Source organism: Leuciscus leuciscus (genome assembly GCF_965113295.1).
Source record: "Leuciscus leuciscus genome assembly, chromosome: 5".
Classification (NCBI taxonomy): domain Eukaryota; kingdom Metazoa; phylum Chordata; class Actinopteri; order Cypriniformes; family Leuciscidae; genus Leuciscus; species Leuciscus leuciscus.
This window is the reverse complement of record NC_138729.1, coordinates 1,653,093-1,671,527: the sequence shown is the minus strand read 5'-3', so window position 1 is coordinate 1,671,527 and position 18,435 is coordinate 1,653,093. Positions and strand designations below refer to the sequence as shown.

At 39.5% G+C, this 18,435-nt stretch overlaps 1 protein-coding gene across 9 annotated transcripts in view; it reads right to left on the bottom strand.

Annotated features, from left to right (window-relative positions):
- The window catches only part of eng (endoglin), a 56,582-nt gene extending 56,162 nt beyond the window's left edge, over positions 1-420 (bottom strand). For 7 of the 9 annotated variants that reach the window (XM_082170530.1, XM_082170531.1, XM_082170532.1 and 4 more), the window contains exon 1: positions 307-420. The gene's annotated coding sequence lies outside the window, so the exon portion shown is untranslated. Of the gene's footprint in view, positions 1-222; positions 246-276 lie in introns of those variants that run through there. The other 2 variants (XM_082170526.1, XM_082170527.1) reach the window with 2 other exon arrangements.
- Positions 421-18,435: the final 18,015 nt, after the last annotated feature.

The window sequence follows — 18,435 nt, the reverse complement described above, 5'->3', positions numbered from 1 at the left end:
ACTTGATTTAGAGTAATCCTGAGACCTTCAGATCATAACATTGACATCAGATACATCCACAACTCTAGATTATGAATATAACACTCAACTGTAGGCTACTGTCGGATTAAATATCGCAAAAATAGAATTCACTCGTTATGCAATTCCAATCACTTAAAAAGTTGTACAAAGTTCATTACAACGCATCTAGAAAAGTTATTATAGAGCGACGAAAGCAAATACCTGTATGATCACAGTTACTGTAACTAATCACAGTCATATTTCACAAACACTCACATTTAAAGAAAACACGCAAACGAGTTTTACCTCGCGCTGGAAACTCCGCACGGGCGCGCGCACAGTGATCGGCTCCTCCAGTGATCAGATCTTCCAGTCAGTCCAGCTGAACCCTCGGCAGTGACGTCATCATCCTCACACTGACCCTCCCACACACACACACACACACACACACCAACACACAGCCTCAGTCCTATGCGCAATAATGGACCGTAAACATGGAGTGATTATCACTTGCATTAGGCTATATACTAATCAATAGTTATCAGATAAACTGATTGATGATGAAGATGAAGAGGATTCTAGGACATGCGCAGAAGTTCTCACGGGTTAAACACTCGATGACGTCTCCCTCTTCAGGCCAGGACAGTTACTGACACTCATCATCCGCTCAGTGCGAGAGTTTCAATTCTGCTTCTCATGGAAATTATTATGCATTATCGGCTACAATTTACAAATAACAGAAATAAAGACAAAAGTTATCTATCTATCTATCTATCTATCTATCTATCTATCTATCTATCTATCTATCATCTGTCTGTCTGTCTGTCTATGCAGATAAAGTCCTAATTGTTGGTGATTTTAATATACATGTAGATAATGAAAAAGATGCATTGGGATTGGCATTTAAAGACATTCTTAACTCTATTGGAGTTAGACAACACGTGTCAGGATCTACTCATCGTCGTAATCATACTAGATTTAATATTATCACATGGAATAGATGTTGATGCCGTTGAAATTCTGCAGCAGAGCGATGACATCTCAGATCATTATCTAGTCTCATGTAAACTTCATTTAGCCAAGGCTGCAAAGCCGACTACGTGTTATAAAAATGTTAGACCTATCACTTCTGCCACTAAAGATTGCTTTATTAATAATCTTCCTGATCAGTTTCATCATCTCAGCATCCCAGATAGCTTAGAAGAACTCGATATTGCGACAGAAACTTATAACTCTCTCTTTTCCAGCACTAGACACAGTTGCTCCGTTGTGCTCAAGAAAGATTAAAGAAAATAGTCCAACGCCGTGGTACAACGAGCACACTCGGGCCCTTATACAGTATATAGAAGAGGAATAATTTGTTAAACTCGTTAAATCATCTTAATCGACAACATGTATGTTAGACCCTATACCGACTAAGCTACTGAGAGAGATGCTTCCAGAGGTCACAGATCCTCTTCTTAATATCATTAATTCATCTTTGTCATTAGGATACATACCAAAACAATTTAAGCTGGCTCTGATTAAACCTCTTGTTAAAAAAAACACAACTTGATCCAACAGAATTAGTCAATTACAATTTTTAATATTGTTACAAATTACAAATACAATATGGATTTATGACCATATGATTTATACCATAGTACTGAGACTGCTCTCATTAGAGTCACAAATTATTTGCTCTTATCATCCGATCGTGGTTGTATCTCTCTATTAGTGCTACTCGATCTTAGTGCTGCATTTGACACTATCGACCATAACATTCTTTTAAATAGACTCGAACATTATGTTGGCATTAGTGGAATTGCATTAGCATGGTTTAAATCATTCTTATCTGACCGTTATCAGTTTGTAGCAGTAAATGAAGAGATGTCTTATCGATCACAAGTTCAGTATGGCGTACCACAAGGCTCAGTACTAGGACCATTGCTGTTTCACTCTGTTTCACTCTGTACATGCTACCCTCACACACACACACACACACACACTCTGTACATGCTACCCTCACACACACACACTCTGTACATGCTACCCTCACACACACTCACACACACACTGTACATGCTACCATTAGGAGATATCATTAGGAAGCATGGAATTAGCTTCCACTGTTATGCTGATGATACTCAGCTCTATATTTCTTCATGCCCTGACGAAACTTACCAATTCACAAAATTAACGGAATGCAAAGCTGATATAAAAAACGGGATAACTAGTAATTTCCCCACTACTTAATTCTGAAAAAACAGAGATTCTAGTAATTGGACGAAAAACTTCATGTAATAACCTAGAATACTGTCTAACACTTGATGGCTGCTCTGTCAAGTCTTCGTCGTCAGTTAGGAACCTGGGTGTGCTCTTTGATACCAATCTTTCATTTGAAAGTCACGTGTCTAGTATCTGTAATACCGCATTTTTTCATCTTAAAAATATATCTTAATTACGCCATATGCTCTCATTGACAAATGCGGAACAATTAGTACATGTGTTCATGACCTCAAGGCTAGATTATTGTAATGCTCTACTGGGTGGTTGCCCTGCACGCTTAATTAACAAACTACAGCTGGTCCAAAACGCAGCAGCTCGAGTTCTTACCAGAACCAGGAAGTATGTCCATATTAGCCCGGTTCTGGCAACACTGCACAGGCTCCCTATTAAACATCGTATACATGTTAAAATATTGCTGATTACTTACAAAGCACTAAATGGTTTAGCTCCGCAGTACTTGAGCGAGCTCTTAACGCATTATAGTCCTTCACGTCTATTGCGATCTCAAAATTCCGGCCAGTTGATAATACCTAGAATATCAAAATCGACTGCTGTCGGAAGATCCTTCTCCTATTTAGCACCAAAACTCTGGAACAGTCTTCCTAACATTGTCCGGGAAGCAGACACACTCTGTCAGTTCAAAGCTAGATTAAAGACACATCTCTTTGACCTAGCATTCACATAATACATTATAGACTTCTATAATTCAATGTTAGGCTGCATAGATTAGGTCAGCCGGAACCGGGAACACTTCCCATAAATCCTGATGTACTCGTTACATCATAAGAAGAATGGCGTCTATGCTAATATTAGTCTCTCTGTTTATCCAAGGTTTACCACAGTCCGCCGGATCCAGGCCGTATCCAGATATGATGAAGGACCTGCGCCTGGACACGATGACAACGCAGTCCTGAAGTGTCATCGGCACAAGGCACTGATCCTCAACAAACTCGTCTCTATACCGGTTTGATGACTCCGACCTCCAACCAGATGGTACTGGAAAATATTCTGAATGTTCTGATCCAATCTGACCTCTGACCTGTAATGCTGCCTGGATCATAATCATACTCTGTTCGCTCGTTGGCCAGAGGAGAACTGAGTGACTGAGTCTGGGTTCTCCCAAGGTTTTTTTCTCCATTCTGTCACTGATGGAGCTTTGGTTCCTTGCCACTGTTGCCTTGGCTTTTGGCTTGCTTAGTTGGGGACATTTCATATTAAACAATAGTATTCATCTGCCTTATTATGGGTGGACGTTGACACAATTTTCTTCTAGAAATAAACTTTGTTGTATTATTTTCGTGTTATCAATGTGAAGCTGCTTTGATACAATCTTTATTGTAAAAAGTGCTATATAAATAAAGGTGACTTGACTTGTCTGTCTGTCTGTCTGTCTATCTATCATCTGTCTATCTATCTGTCTATCTATCATCTGTCTATCTATCTGTCTGTCTGTCAATCTGTCTATCTATCTGTCTATCTATATGTCTGTCTATCTATCTGCCTGTCTGTCTATCTATCATATGTCTGTCTGTGTATCTATCTATATATCATATGTCTGTCTATCTATCTTTCTATATATCATATATCTATCTATCTATCTATCTATCTATCATATGTCTGTCTATCTATCTATCTATCTATCATATGTCTGTCTATCTATCTATCTATCTATCTATCTATCTATCTATCTATATATATATATATCATAAGTCTGTCTGTCTATCTATCTATCTATATATCATGTCTGTCTATCTATCTATCTATCTATCTATCTATATATCATATGTCTGTCTATCTATCTATCTATCTATCTATCATATGTCTATCTATCTATCTATCATATGTCTATCTATCTATCTATAAATCTATCTATCTATCATATGTCTGTCTATCTATCTATCTATCTATCATATGTCTATCTATCTATCTATAAATCTATCTATCTATCATATGTCTGTCTATCTATCTATCTATATATCATGTATATCTATCTATCTATCATATGTCTGTCTATCTATCTATCTATCTATCCATCTATATATCATAAGTCTATCTATCTATCTATCATATTGTGATGTGGTTCAGTGTTGTAGACAAAGGGAAGGAAGAAGACAGGGGTCGGCGAGACTGGGACACTCGTTTATTAAAGCAAAAAGTTCAACAAAAAGGGTTTGCGCACAGAGCGCGTTCACCGTGCGAACAGCACAGCACAAAACAAATCAATAATCCAGATTCTCGTGGTGATTTCTCCGTGGTGTCAGACAGCAGACGAGGTCCCAGTCTAACTCTCTCTCTCTCTCTCTCTCTCTCTCTCATTCCCGCCGGCTTATATCCGGTCTCTCCACGCCAATTACTGCAATCAGACACAGGTGTTCATCATCTGCACTTGACCTACTTACTCACCGCTCGGCTCCGTCCTCTCTCTCCCGCTACAGACTTTGCAAAACCACGCCACCCTCGCCACATACCCCCACCGCCCGACTCAGGCCGGGGAGCCACCCTGTTGGCCGTGAGCCCCGCCCTTCTCAGCGTCTTCAGGACAGCCCGCAAGTGCTGCATATGACGCTGCCAATCCCCACTATAGATGATGATATCATCCAAGTAAGCAGCGGCATATGCAGCATGCGGCCGGAGAATTCTGTCCATCAGACGCTGAAAGGTGGCCGGAGCCCCGAACAAGCCGAAAGGAAGAGTAACAAATTGGTGTAATCCGAACGGCGTTGTGAAAGCTGTCTTTTCTTTGGACATAGGAGACAAGGGATCTGCCAATATCCCTTTGTTAAATCCAGTGTCGAATAAAATCGAGCAGTACCTAGCCGATCAAGCAATTTGTCAACCCTTGACATTGGATAAGCGTCGAATTTCGACACAGCATTCACCTTACGATAGTCCACACAGAACGAACCTGGCCGTCGGTTTTAGGTACTAAAACTATCGGGCTCGCCCAGTCGCTGTTGGACTCTTCTATTACCCCCATGTCTAGCATTGCCTCTAATTCGCTCTGAACCACCTTTTTTTTTGTGTTCCGGCAAGCGATACGGCCGGCTGCGTACAACCACGCCCGGCTCTGTCTCAACGTGGTGCTGAATGAGGTCCGTCCGACCAGGCAGGGGCGAGAACACATCAGCAAACTCTGCTTGTAACTTCTTTACATCAGAGAGCTGGGAGGGTGAGAGGAGGTCTCCACCAGGGGCCAGAGCGAGAGATTGAGTTTTTAGATTCGCCTCTGGTCCGAGATCCTCCTCTCCGCTCACCACCATCGCCAGCATCACTGATTCTAGCTCCGACCATTTTTTGAGTAGGTTGAGGTGATAGACTTGATGTGCTCCGCCCCTATCTGTTCGAACTACCTCATAGTTGAGATCTCCAATTCGCTGTGTGACCTCGAAGGGTCCTTGCCACTTTGCGAGTAATTTCGAACTAGAAGTAGGGAGTAATACAAGCACTTTATCTCCCGGTGCAAATTGACGAAGTCTAGCCCCCCTGTTGTACAGCCGACTCTGTTTGTCCTGGGCCTGTAACAAATTCTCCATTGATAGCCGCCCCAAAGTGTGGAGTTTTGTTCTCAGATCCAGGACATACTGAATTTCATTTTTACTATTTGAAGGTCCGTCCTCCCAAGTCTCTCTAAGGACGTCTAACACCCCGCGGGGCTGACGTCCATAGAGAAGCTCGAAGGGGGAAAACCCCGTGGAGGCTTGCGGGACCTCCCGTACAGCGAACAAGAGGGGTTCTAACCACTTATCCCAATTTTTGGCGTCTTTTTGTACGAACTTTCGAATCATGGTTTTCAACGTGCGATTAAATCGTTCTACCAGCCCGTCAGTTTGTGGGTGATAGACGCTGGTTCGAATCGATTTAATGCCCAATAATTCGTAAAGTTCGCGAATTGTGCGTGACATAAACGCTGTGCCTTGATCTGTGAGAATCTCTTTCGGGATTCCCACCCGGGAGATTAATTGAAACAGTGCACTCGCCACACTCTTAGCGGAAATAGTGCGTAGCGGCACTGCTTCAGGATACCGCGTTGCATAATCCACCAGGACTAAAGCAAAGCGGTGTCCCCGTGCTGACCGTTCTAATGGCCCGATGAAGGCCATACCAATTTGCTCGAAGGGGACCTGCATTAATGGAAGAGGGCACAATGGTGCTTTTGGTGCACGACAAGACGCGCACCACTTGCGCACATTCTCGTGAATGCCCGGCCAGAAAAACCGGGCCATGAGACGGTTTAGTGTAGCTGTTTGTCCTAAATGCCCGGCCATCGGATTACAATGAGCCGCCTGAAAAAGCATTTCCCGGCGGCTTTTAGGTACTAACAACTGAGTTGTATCCTGTTTTGACTGGGCGTCTTGGGTCACCCGATACAACTTATCTTTTAAAATTGTAAAGTAAGGATAGGAGAGCGGTTGGTCAGGGTGGAGTAGCTGGCCGTCTACAGAGCGGACCTGATCAAAAGCATGTTTCAGCGTTTCATCCTGAGACTGCTCCAGGGGAAAATCATCGCACTCAGTAAGGATGGTTCTTTCGAGAGCGCTCCGTTCCCCTGAACCAGATCCCAGAGATCCCGACTCAGCTTCTCCCACCTGAGCAACCGCCTCGTTCCTCTCATCTCTTTCTGCCCAAGAGGCATCCGCACATAAATACCCAAATAATTCATTAAACGCTGGCCAATTGGTCCCCAAAATTAGCGGATGCCGGAGGTGCGGATTAATCGCCACCTCTACTCTATGCTTTTGTCCCCTAAATTGAATGTCCACAGGCATTATTGGATAATTCATCACCTCCCCGTGTACACACCGTACCTTAACCACGCGGCTATTATCCAATGCCCTAGGTTGAATCAGACTTTGATGGATGGAGGTTTGGTTACAACCTGAATCCACCAAAGCCTGAAATGTACCCCCCTTGATACTTACTGGTATCTGGTACAGGCCAGCCTGATCGGGGGCAGCTTGTGGCGCATCGGGGACCCGGATCAGAGTCCCCACCTCCATCACCGGACACCGATCAATAAAGTGACCCGGATCCCCGCAGCGCCAACAAGCCGGCCCAGACTTCCCCGCCGCCCTGGTGGCAGGAAGCGGGTCAAGAGATTGGCATGGAGAGAGCGGTGGAGCAACCGGTGAAGTAAAGAGACCGCTAGGTGAGCCCCCTCCCCTGGGAGGGACTCTGGGCGATGGCACCGGCTCTGCAGGGGTCCCCGTTCTCCATCTGGGTGCTGGTCTGGGCGAAAGCCCCACACGAGACCTGGGAGGAGGGACAGGCTTAGAGAGGGGACATGAGAGAGAGGGGGAAGAGAGAGAGAGAGATAGAGAGAAGCAGATGGCCGAACCTCCCGGTCTATCCAGCTCCAGAACAGCTCGCGGTCTTCATGCTGGCCTTGGAGGAGCGCTTCGAACCTTTTGTCCTGCTCCTCCTTAATCGCCAGCAGTTGTTGGTGCTGTTCCTGGTGAAGACCGGCGAGCGATGTTATAGTGTCCGCAAACGGCGTGGCTGGCGGGGTCTGCATGGCGGCGGCGATCTTCTTCCTTCCCGGGTTTCGGCACCAGTGTGATGTGGTTCAGTGTTGTAGACAAAGGGAAGGAAGAAGACAGGGGTCGGCGAGACTGGGACACTCGTTTATTAAAGCAAAAAGTTCAACAAAGAAAGGTTTGCGCACAGAGCGCGTTCACTGTGCGAACAGCACAGCACAAAACAAATCAATAATCCAGATTCTCGTGGTGATTTCTCCGTGGTGTCACACAGCAGACGAGGTCCCAGTCTAACTCTCTCTCTCTCTCTCTCTCTCTCTCTCTCTCTCTCTCTCTCTCTCTCTCTCTCTCTCTCATTCCCGCCGGCTTATATCCGGTCTCTCCACGCCAATTGCTGCAATCAGACACAGGTGTTCATCATCTGCACTTGACCTACTTACTCACCGCTCGGCTCCGTCCTCTCTCTCCCGCTACAGACTTCACAAAACCACGCCCCCCTCGCCACACATATGTCTGTCTATCTATCTATCTATCTATCTATCTATCTATCTATCTATCTATCTATCTATCTATCATATGTCTATCTATCTGTCTATCTATCATATATCTGTCAATCTATCTATAAATCTATCTATCTATCATATATCTGTCTATCTATCTATCTATATATCATATATATATCTATCTATCTATCTATCTATCTATCTATCTATCATATGTCTGTCTATCTATCTATCTATCTATCATATGTCTATCTATCTATCATATATCTGTCTATCTAACTATAAATCTATCTATCTATCTATCTATCTATCTATCTATCATATATCTGTCTGTCTATCTATCTATCTATCTATCTATTTGTCTATCTATCATATGTCTATCTATCTATCTATCTATCTATATCATATATCATATGTCTATCTATCTATCATATTTCTATCTATCTATCATATGTCTATCTATCTATCTATATATCATATGTCTGTCTATCTATCTATCTATCTATCTATCTATCTATCTATCATATGTCTGTCTATCTATCTATCTATCTATCTATCTATCTATATATCATATGTCTATCTATCTATCATATGTCTGTCTGTCTGTCTATCTATCTATCTATCATATTTCTTTCTATCTATCATATGTCTATCTATCTAGCTATCTATATATCATATGTCTATCTATCTATCTATCTATCTATCTATCTATCATATGTCTGTCTATCTATCTATCTATCTATCTATCATATGTCTGTCTGTCTGTCTATCTATCTATCTATCTATCTATCTATCTATATATCATGTCTAGTATCTATCTATCATATATCTGTCTATCTAACTATAAATCTATCTATCTATCTATCATATATCTGTCTATCTATCTATCTATTTGTCTATCTATCATATGTCTATCTATCTATCTATCTATATCATGTATCATATGTCTATCTATCTATCATATTTCTATCTATATATCATATGTCTATCTATCTATCTATCTATCTATCATATGTCTGTCTATCTATTTATCTATATATCATAGGTCTATCTATCTATCTATCTATCTCTCTATCATATATCTGTCTATCTATCTATAAATCTATCTATCATATATCTGTCTATCTATCTATCTATATATCATATGTCTATCTATCTATCTATCTATCTATCTATCGATCATATGTCTGTCTATCTATCTATTTATCTATATATCATATGTCTATCTATCTATCATATGTCTGTCTGTCTATCTATCTATCTATCTATCTATCTATCTATCATATATCTGTCTATCTAACTAAATCTATCTATCTATCTATCTATCTATCTATCATATTTCTGTCTATCTATCTATCTATCTATCTATCTATCTATTTGTCTATCTATCATATGTCAAGTCAAGTCAAGTCAAGTTTATTTGTATAGCGCTTTTCACAATACAGATTGTATCAAAGCAGCTTCACAGTATTAAATTAAAATAATACAACAAAGTTTGTTTCAAGAGGAATTTATTGATTGATAAAATTCAATTAAATATCCCCAAAATATCCCCAACTGAGCAAGCCAAAGGCAACAGTGGCAAGGAACCGAAAAACTCCATCAAGTGACCTAATGGAGAAAAAAAAAAAAACCTTGGGAGAACCCAGGCTCAGTCGGGGGCCAGTTCTCCTCTGGCATTTATGAGCTAGAGGCCGGATTGTAGTTTGAACTGTAGGATTATATGAATGCCTGGCTGAAGAGATGCGACTTTAATCTAGTTTTAAACTGGGAGAGCGAGTCTGAGCAACGAACAGTATCAGGAAGACTATTCCAGAGTTTTGGAGCCAAATGTGAAAATGCTCTCCCTCCTTTGGTGGTTCTGAATATCCTAGGTATGACCAAAAGCCTTGAATTTAGTGATCTTAAAGAGCGCGATGGATTATAGGGTGATAGAAGATCCATTAAATAGACTGGAGCTAAGCCGTTTAGGGCATTATAAGTCAGTAGCAATACCTTGTAATTAATACGGAACTTTATAGGTAACCAATGCAGTGATGATAAAATCGGTGTTATATGATCATATTTTCTTGATCTCGTAAGAACTCTAGCGGCGGCATTTTGGACTAACTGTAGCTTGTTTATTGAGGATGCAGGACAACCAGCTAATAAAGCATTACAGTAATCCAGTCTCGAGGTCATGAATGCATGAACTAACTTTTCTGCATCAGAAACTGATAGCATATTACGTAGCTTAGCAATGTTTCTAAGGTGGAAAAAGGCTGTTTTTGTAACATATGAAATATGATTTTCAAAAGACAGGTTGCAATCGAGTATAACACCCAGGTCTTTTACTGTAGAGGATAAAGTAACAGGACATCCTATGATGTTAAAGTTGTATTGTGCGAGGTTTTGTGGGCGGTTTTTTGAACCGATAAGTATTACCTCTGTCTTGTCTGGATTTAATAAAAGAAAATTACGTGTCATCCAATCTTCTATATCTTTAACACACTCTCAATTTGGAAAATTTAGCGTTTTCATCCGGCCGTGATGAAATATATATTTGAGTGTCATCAGCATAACAATGGAAACTAATTCCATGTTTCCTTATAATATTTCCAAGTGGCATCAGATATATTGAGAATAACAGAGGGCCTAACACAGATCCCTGCGGCACTCCATAGTTTACTGGAGTTATGATCGATTTTTCTCCATTTAAATAGACAAAATGTTAGCGGTCAGATAGGTATGATTTGAACCAGCTTAATGCTTGTCCTTGAACACCAGTATAATTTTGTAGTCGATCTAAGAGTAATGTGTGATCTATAGTATCGAACGCAGCACTAAGATCTATCTATCTATCTATTTATCTATCTATCTATCTATCTATCTATCTATCTATCTATCTATCTATCTATCATATTTCTATCTATCTATCATAAATCTATCTATCTATCTATCTATCTATCTATCTAGCATCTATCTATCTATCTATCATGTATCTGTCTATCTATCTATAAATCTATCTATCTATCATATATCACATGTCTATCTATCTATCATATGTCTATCTATCTATCTATCTATCTATCTATCTATCTATCTATCTATCTATCTATCTATCTATCTATCTATCTATCTATCTATCATATATCTGTCTATCTATCTATAAATCTATCTATCTGTCTATCTATCACATATCACATGTCTATCTATCTATCTATCTATCTATCTATCTATATATATATATATATCATGTCTATTTATCTATCATATGTCTATCTATCTATCTATCTATCTATCTATCTATCTATCTATCTATCTATCATAACAGTGTTTAATTATTTTAAAAATACAGTGTTTTTTTGTACATTTAAGGGTCTGCCCTATATATATAGTAGCAGCTACTGTACATATATGATTGGTGGATTTGTAAGATTGTGATTCCCATTTCATTACAATGGCAGGCCATTTGCCAACTTAGCAGACGTTACAAACATTCCATGTCAGATATTTATAGAATATACGTGCATATCTGACATGTTTTGAAAACTGAGTGGATCATTTCTTGCATGTGATGAATCACACAATGAAACAATGTTAAGAAGTTGTGAAGAGTTTGACAATTTTACTGAGAATCAATTCATAAGTTTTGATCAATAAGTCATGTGCATTTAGTTATTGTTCAAATAACAGACAATTGTACAAAAAAATTTCCATGTGATTTGCCAAAATAAGTTCTTATGTGTACTGTTATAAAATACATATTCATCTGACTTAACTTTTTAAATGGACTATTACCAATTAATTTCATACATTAGAAATGATGGACAATCATGTGTTGGTTTTACAGAGATAAAAGTGAGTGTGTGTCCTTCAGTCTTCAAAGCTGTTTCTGATGTACGTGAACAAACAACATGAAGTCCATTCTGCACGTATCCCGTCCACACACACTCAATCGCAGGAAACACTGCTCTGTCTGTCGGCCTGAACGCGGTGCCACTCGTTTCCATGTCATCAGCAAACAACACATTACACAAAGGGAAAGTGTCTGCGCGAGGCCCTGGCTTTCCTTATGGCCCTCAGAGGATCTGTCAAGGACGCGAGTGACAGGCGGGAGTTGAGTTTAGACGGAGCCCGTTTGCTGAAGCTGATTTATGATTTACTTACTATAATATTGAAAAAATGTGCATGTAAACGCAGTTTTCTTTACCCGTGAGGTCTTTGCATACAGAATTGCAAAGAAATTATTGCATACTGTACATTTTTGAGACAAAAGATTGATTGATTTTCAGCTTCATTGATGTTGGAGCATTTTTGAGTAAGGATGCATAAATAAAGGCCCCCTCGAAAAAACCTCCAACGTGGTTATTTGTTTTCACCATAATGTTTCCAAGTTTGAAATGTTCAATCTTGCTTTATGAAAAGTATTTCCAAATGGGGACACATTTTGCCCAACAGAACTAATAACAAGCTGCATCTTTCATGCAATATGATGTTGTGGGTGTATTTCAATACTAGTTTTACTTGATCTTAGTGCTGCGTTCGACACTATAGATCAGAAAATACTCTTAGATCGACCACAAAATTACACTGGTACACAGGCACAGGCATTAAGGCGGTTTAGATCATATCTATCAGACCATACCATTTTGTCTACTTAAACAGGGGAAAATTGTAAGATAATGTCAGTAAATTATGGAGTGCCTCAAGGCTCGGTGTTAGGCCCTCTGCTACTTTCAATAAATATGCTGCCACTTGGTAATATTATAAGAAAACATGGGATTAATTTCCACTGTTATGATGATTAAACTCACTTATATATTTCATCATGACCAGATGAAATCTCTAAATTATCCAAGTTGACAGAGTGTGTTAAAGATATAAAATATTGGATGACCACTAATTTTCTTCTAATAAATTCAGATAAGACTGAGGTATTGCTTATTGGACCAAAAACCTGTACACAGAATCTCTTAGAATATAATTTGCATTTGGAAGGACGTACTGTAACTTCATCCTCTACAGTTGAAGACTTGGGAGTTATATTAGACAACAACTTTGTCATCCGAAAATCATATTTCATATGTTAAAAAAACAGCTTTCTTCCACCTCAGAAACATCGCTAAAGTTAGTTCATGCATTCATGACCTATTCATAGATGCCACCGACGTCACAACAAATAGAACGCCGCCATATTTGCGACCGACTCGCCCGGTATGGCCGCCCAAACTGCCCATTTGAATGAGAGAGAGAGACAGAGATACCTGGAGAAAAATTATATTTTAGGCTCCGATCCTTATTTGTTACCCCCAGTTTTCTTTAGTCCATTATTATCTGCCCCAGACTTGCCCCAATTGGCCTTTCATGATATAGAAATACTTAAGTCATAGAGCTTCATGGCGCGCGTTCATGAGAGTCGAGGCGATGTCATGAATGAATCTATGAATCTGCAGCTGTTCAGCATGAATGAATATATCTAATCCGTCCATCAGCACAGCCAGAGACATCAGCCGAATATGATCAAATACTGCCATATCTGTCCGAAAGAACAGATGTTCAATTACAGAGAGAAGGTTTAATACACACAAATATCGAAATGAAAGAATCTTTCGAGTCGAATCTTTTTGAATGATTCACTCACGATTCGGCTGCGATTAAAAGCTATCAAGAGGTAAGGTCATCAGTGATTATAATATAACGACTTAAATTGCAGTTTGTTCGTCACATAAAGCTATCATATGAATAAATAACTATATTAATATAACGGACGAGTCGTATTAGATCACTTTTATGATACTTTTGTGATGTTTTTTTGTCTTTTATTATTATTATTTTTTTGCGTGACAGCCCCCAGTAGGCTAACGTTACTCATTCACTTTCATTACATCGACAAGAAGAGTCTCCATTAGGCTACATATTCAAAAATGTCCCTTTGTCTTCCACGGAAAGTAAACTTAAGGGTTTGCACATGAAGGTGAGTAAATGACGGCAGAATTATCATTTTTGGAAGAACTAGTCCTTTAATATGCATTTCAAGGATGATATTATGCATCGTCTGCAGAGCTAACGTTACTTACACAAAATAACATCTAAAGCGCATGTGACGAAGACAATATCTTTATGAACTTCAGAAAAATATTTCTTAGATTTAGGTAGGTATTAACTAACAGACAGAAACAGTTATATTCAAAACAACCCCAAATCTTACTAACTTACCATGATAAAGTGCATTTAAACAGATCCAACAATAAAATGAAGACAAAACATTATCTGTCGATATCTGTCTGTATAATGTTGGCCACTGAGAGTATAATGGAAATATAATTAACCACAAACCAACATGAGACTTCAAGTCTTTTAAATAAATGATTCTCTCTTCTTTTGGTATAGAATAAAATACCAGTTCAGGGTTCCTCTTTAGGCTGTTGTTGCAGCCAACTGCACAACATATTGCAGGCATTACTGAGACCGGCGGTCGCAAAGATGGCGGCGCAAAGCTACAGTGACGTCATGTGAATCGAATGAATAGTCTAGATTACTGAAATGCATTACTAGCTGGTTGTCCTTCATCCTCAATAAACAAGCAACAATTAGTCTAGAAAACTAAGAAACTATCTATCTATAACTATCTATCTATAACTAAGAAAATATAATCATATAACACCAATTTTATTATCGCTACACTGGTTACCTATTAAGTTCCAATTATAAAGTATTGCTACTGACCAATAAAGCCAAAAATGATTTAGCTCCTGTGTATTAAACTGATCTTCTATCGCCTTACAATCCATCACGCCAGAAACAATTTATATAAGAGACATGCCACTTCCCCAATCCTCAATACAACTATATAAGGAAAACCCGTAACGGCAAAGATGGCGGTTGTATGCACATGTCCCGCCCCTCCCGCTGAAAAGCCAATCATCTGCTTTTAACAGTCAAGCCGGGAAACATTTAAGCCTATCGTCTGGTTCCACTGACGCATGCGCACAGTTGAGGTTTTGCGACAGCGGAGACGATTTGGCGACAGCGAGTTGTGGTGTGTACAAGATCAGATGGAATCCACATGGAAGAGAGTGATAAAAACGCGAAAATAAAGCATTTTATATCGACCACAAATATGTTACCTTACATTCTAAGTAAAAGACACAAAATATGTCTTATTTGATCGGTGAGTAATGTAGATGAACTGCTGCGCATGTTTAGCTGAAAGAACAAGTAGAGAGAGAGAGAGCCCCGGTCGCGCGCACGCACTAACTCTCTCTCTTCGGAGCCAGGCGAGAGTGTAAACAAGACTTCACCGTCTCCAAATTAAGCGCTGTCTTGCTCTCTCTCCCTCGCACATATTAATCAAAATAAAACAACATGATGGTAAAAGGTCGGAAGACCAAAGTTTCATGTGGAGCATTCGGAAATATTTTTTCCTGAATTACCGCTGGGTGTGAATTGTGCTAAAATACGTTGCCTTATCATCTCTGAAATGCGTTCCGCACATTCAGCTGACATAAAATGACTCTCTAAATAAACGAAAAAACCTATCCAGTGATGTAATGTTTTCTGTGTTGACACTAACCTTGTGGGATGTCCATGTCCTAACTGCTGGGATAATCACACAACCGTATGACACGTCCAATTCGCCAACTAATGACTCCTTTGAACCGATTCATTTTAATGAATAGTTAAAACAACTGATCTATATAATACATTGTTATTACTGATAAAGTGCAAACCTGCTTATATTTAAATAATGGAGAACAATATTGACATTGAATATTGCACAACACCGGCACTCTGGATAGAGACGTAAATTAAGTTTGTGTCGTGAACCCTTGCGCATGCGTAGTAAAGTATAACCTGCGGGGGGAAAGGCGTTTTAAACCTTATTTTGGGGCAAAGTCATCAAACTTTTTCACCGATTTTTATCATATTTTACTGCCTTTTCTATACATGCAGTTTTTATGTCCCGGTGACCAGTGAAAGTGCAGTTCTGACTCTCTGCCCATTCATTTAGATAGGAGCCTGGTCTTGTTAGTCCGAAATAGCTGCCCGGAGGGCGTTGCCAAGATGGCGGCCGAGTGGCACGACTTGCCTAAAAGGACTTTGATCACGCTCTTTAAGATCACAAAACTCTGGGCTTCTGGTAGTGCCTAGAATATCGAAGTCATCTGACTCCTAAACTCTGGAATAGCCTTCCTGATAATGTCCGTGGCTCAGACTCACTCTCCCGGTTTAAATCTAGATTAATTTAGCATTCTTATGCTTCTCGTAACTTTATACTCCTGTTATTTCAGATTAAACGCACATGATTATCTTTGCTTGATGCTACCAACAGCAGCTACGCTAATATTTTCCATGTGCTTTTCTGTTTTGAAACAATATGCATTGTGAAAAGCGCTATACAAATAAAAGTTAAGTTGAATTTGACTCTCAGCAGCACACCTGAACACACACACACACACACACACACACACACTCACACTCACAGATTTGTTTAGCTATACTTTTGGTGATTCTCCATAGACATGATGGTTTTTATACCGTACAAACTGTATATTCTCTCCCCGTACACTAGTTCTATCCATCACACACACACGCACTCCTCAAATTAAGCCTCACACACACACACACACACACACACACACACATTTCCTTCCAGGATGTTTTCAGGTATGCGTCTGCGAGTGTGTGACATTCCACACATAACCTGACGTTTGTTCTTCAGGACACATTCTCTTCCTCTTCCTCCTCTTCTTCAGACGAGTGTTCCTCAGAGGAAACCTGGAGAAGTGTTGTTCTGCTCACGGGAAGCGTGCGAGAGAAGAGTGTGTGTGTGTGTGTGTGTGTGTGTGTGTGTGTGTGAGGATCCAGTCACAGTGATGATCCCGTAGCCGTTGGAAGTAAAAACAACTGGATCCTGTGAAGAACCCGTGAGTCTGCCGTGTTTGTGTTGTTTGGACACCTTGGGGTTTAATTATCATTATCAGCATGATCTTGTTCAGTTCAGTGAGCAGTTCTGTCCACTAGAGAGCAGTGCTGACACCAGAGCAGCAGTTATTATAGTTAATAACTAAACCTAAAAAGTCCCACTGTAGTCAATCATTTTATCCCTTAAAACCCATCTTTGATCACCAAAATCAAACATTTAAACGTTTTTTTCTTGAAAAATGTCTTAAAATATCTTGAATGTAACTCGACACCCTTGCCTCATTTAGTATGCGCGGCTCTATGAATATGCAAATGAGCCCCGCCTCCACTCACTCAGCTCAGAGATCCACTGGTTGACGATCACACGTTGATCTGATTGGTTACAAGGTAGTTTGTGACACAGAAACACCAGCGATTTCAAAGCGTGTGTTTGAGACTGTCTTTGGTTCACTGCAGTTTTAAGGAGGAAATACTCAGCAATGCTGTCGACTTATGAACTTACACATGCTTTGAGTTAAAGCACATTAAAAACACCACATAGACACATAAACAACATTAAAAGCTGGATTTACACCACAGGGGGACTTTGAAACACATTTTGATTACTTGAAATAGAATAAACTTTAACTGAAGGAAAACAAAGTAGCCTTTCAGCTAGTTGCAGCATTTAGTTTATTTTGATGCATCAAAATGACAAACTAAAATTTATAGAAAAATGAATAAAAACTAGAGTTTATTAAATATTTAAAAACATTATATATATATATATATATATATATATATACACAGTATATATATATATATATATATATATATATATATATCAAAATATTACTCAAAATATTATTAAAATAATACTCAGACTGCTGGGTTATGCATGTTAATGGCAAAAATAATAAAATATAAATTTACATTCAAGTAAAAATATAAGAAGAAGTGGTTTTTTGAACTTTGAGCGTCATAACTTTGCAGATGTTGTTTATGCTGAAACAGCAATATTAACACTAACTAAAGTTAGAAAAGTGAAATCATAACCAACCATCCCTTTAAAGGTTTATAAGTGGTTTATAAGTCCTTATGGGGTTTTTACTTCCGGAACAGTCTTTGATCGCGGCTCAACCAATCACAATCAAGGAACGTAACTATCCGTTTTATAATCATCAATCAAACTGTAGAGATGTTTTTCAATCTTGTGCACTAAAGAACAAGAACTAGTGAAGGTTTGCTTGATTAAAGTCTGGATCGGTGTGTTTGACCAATGAATGCACACACACACACACACA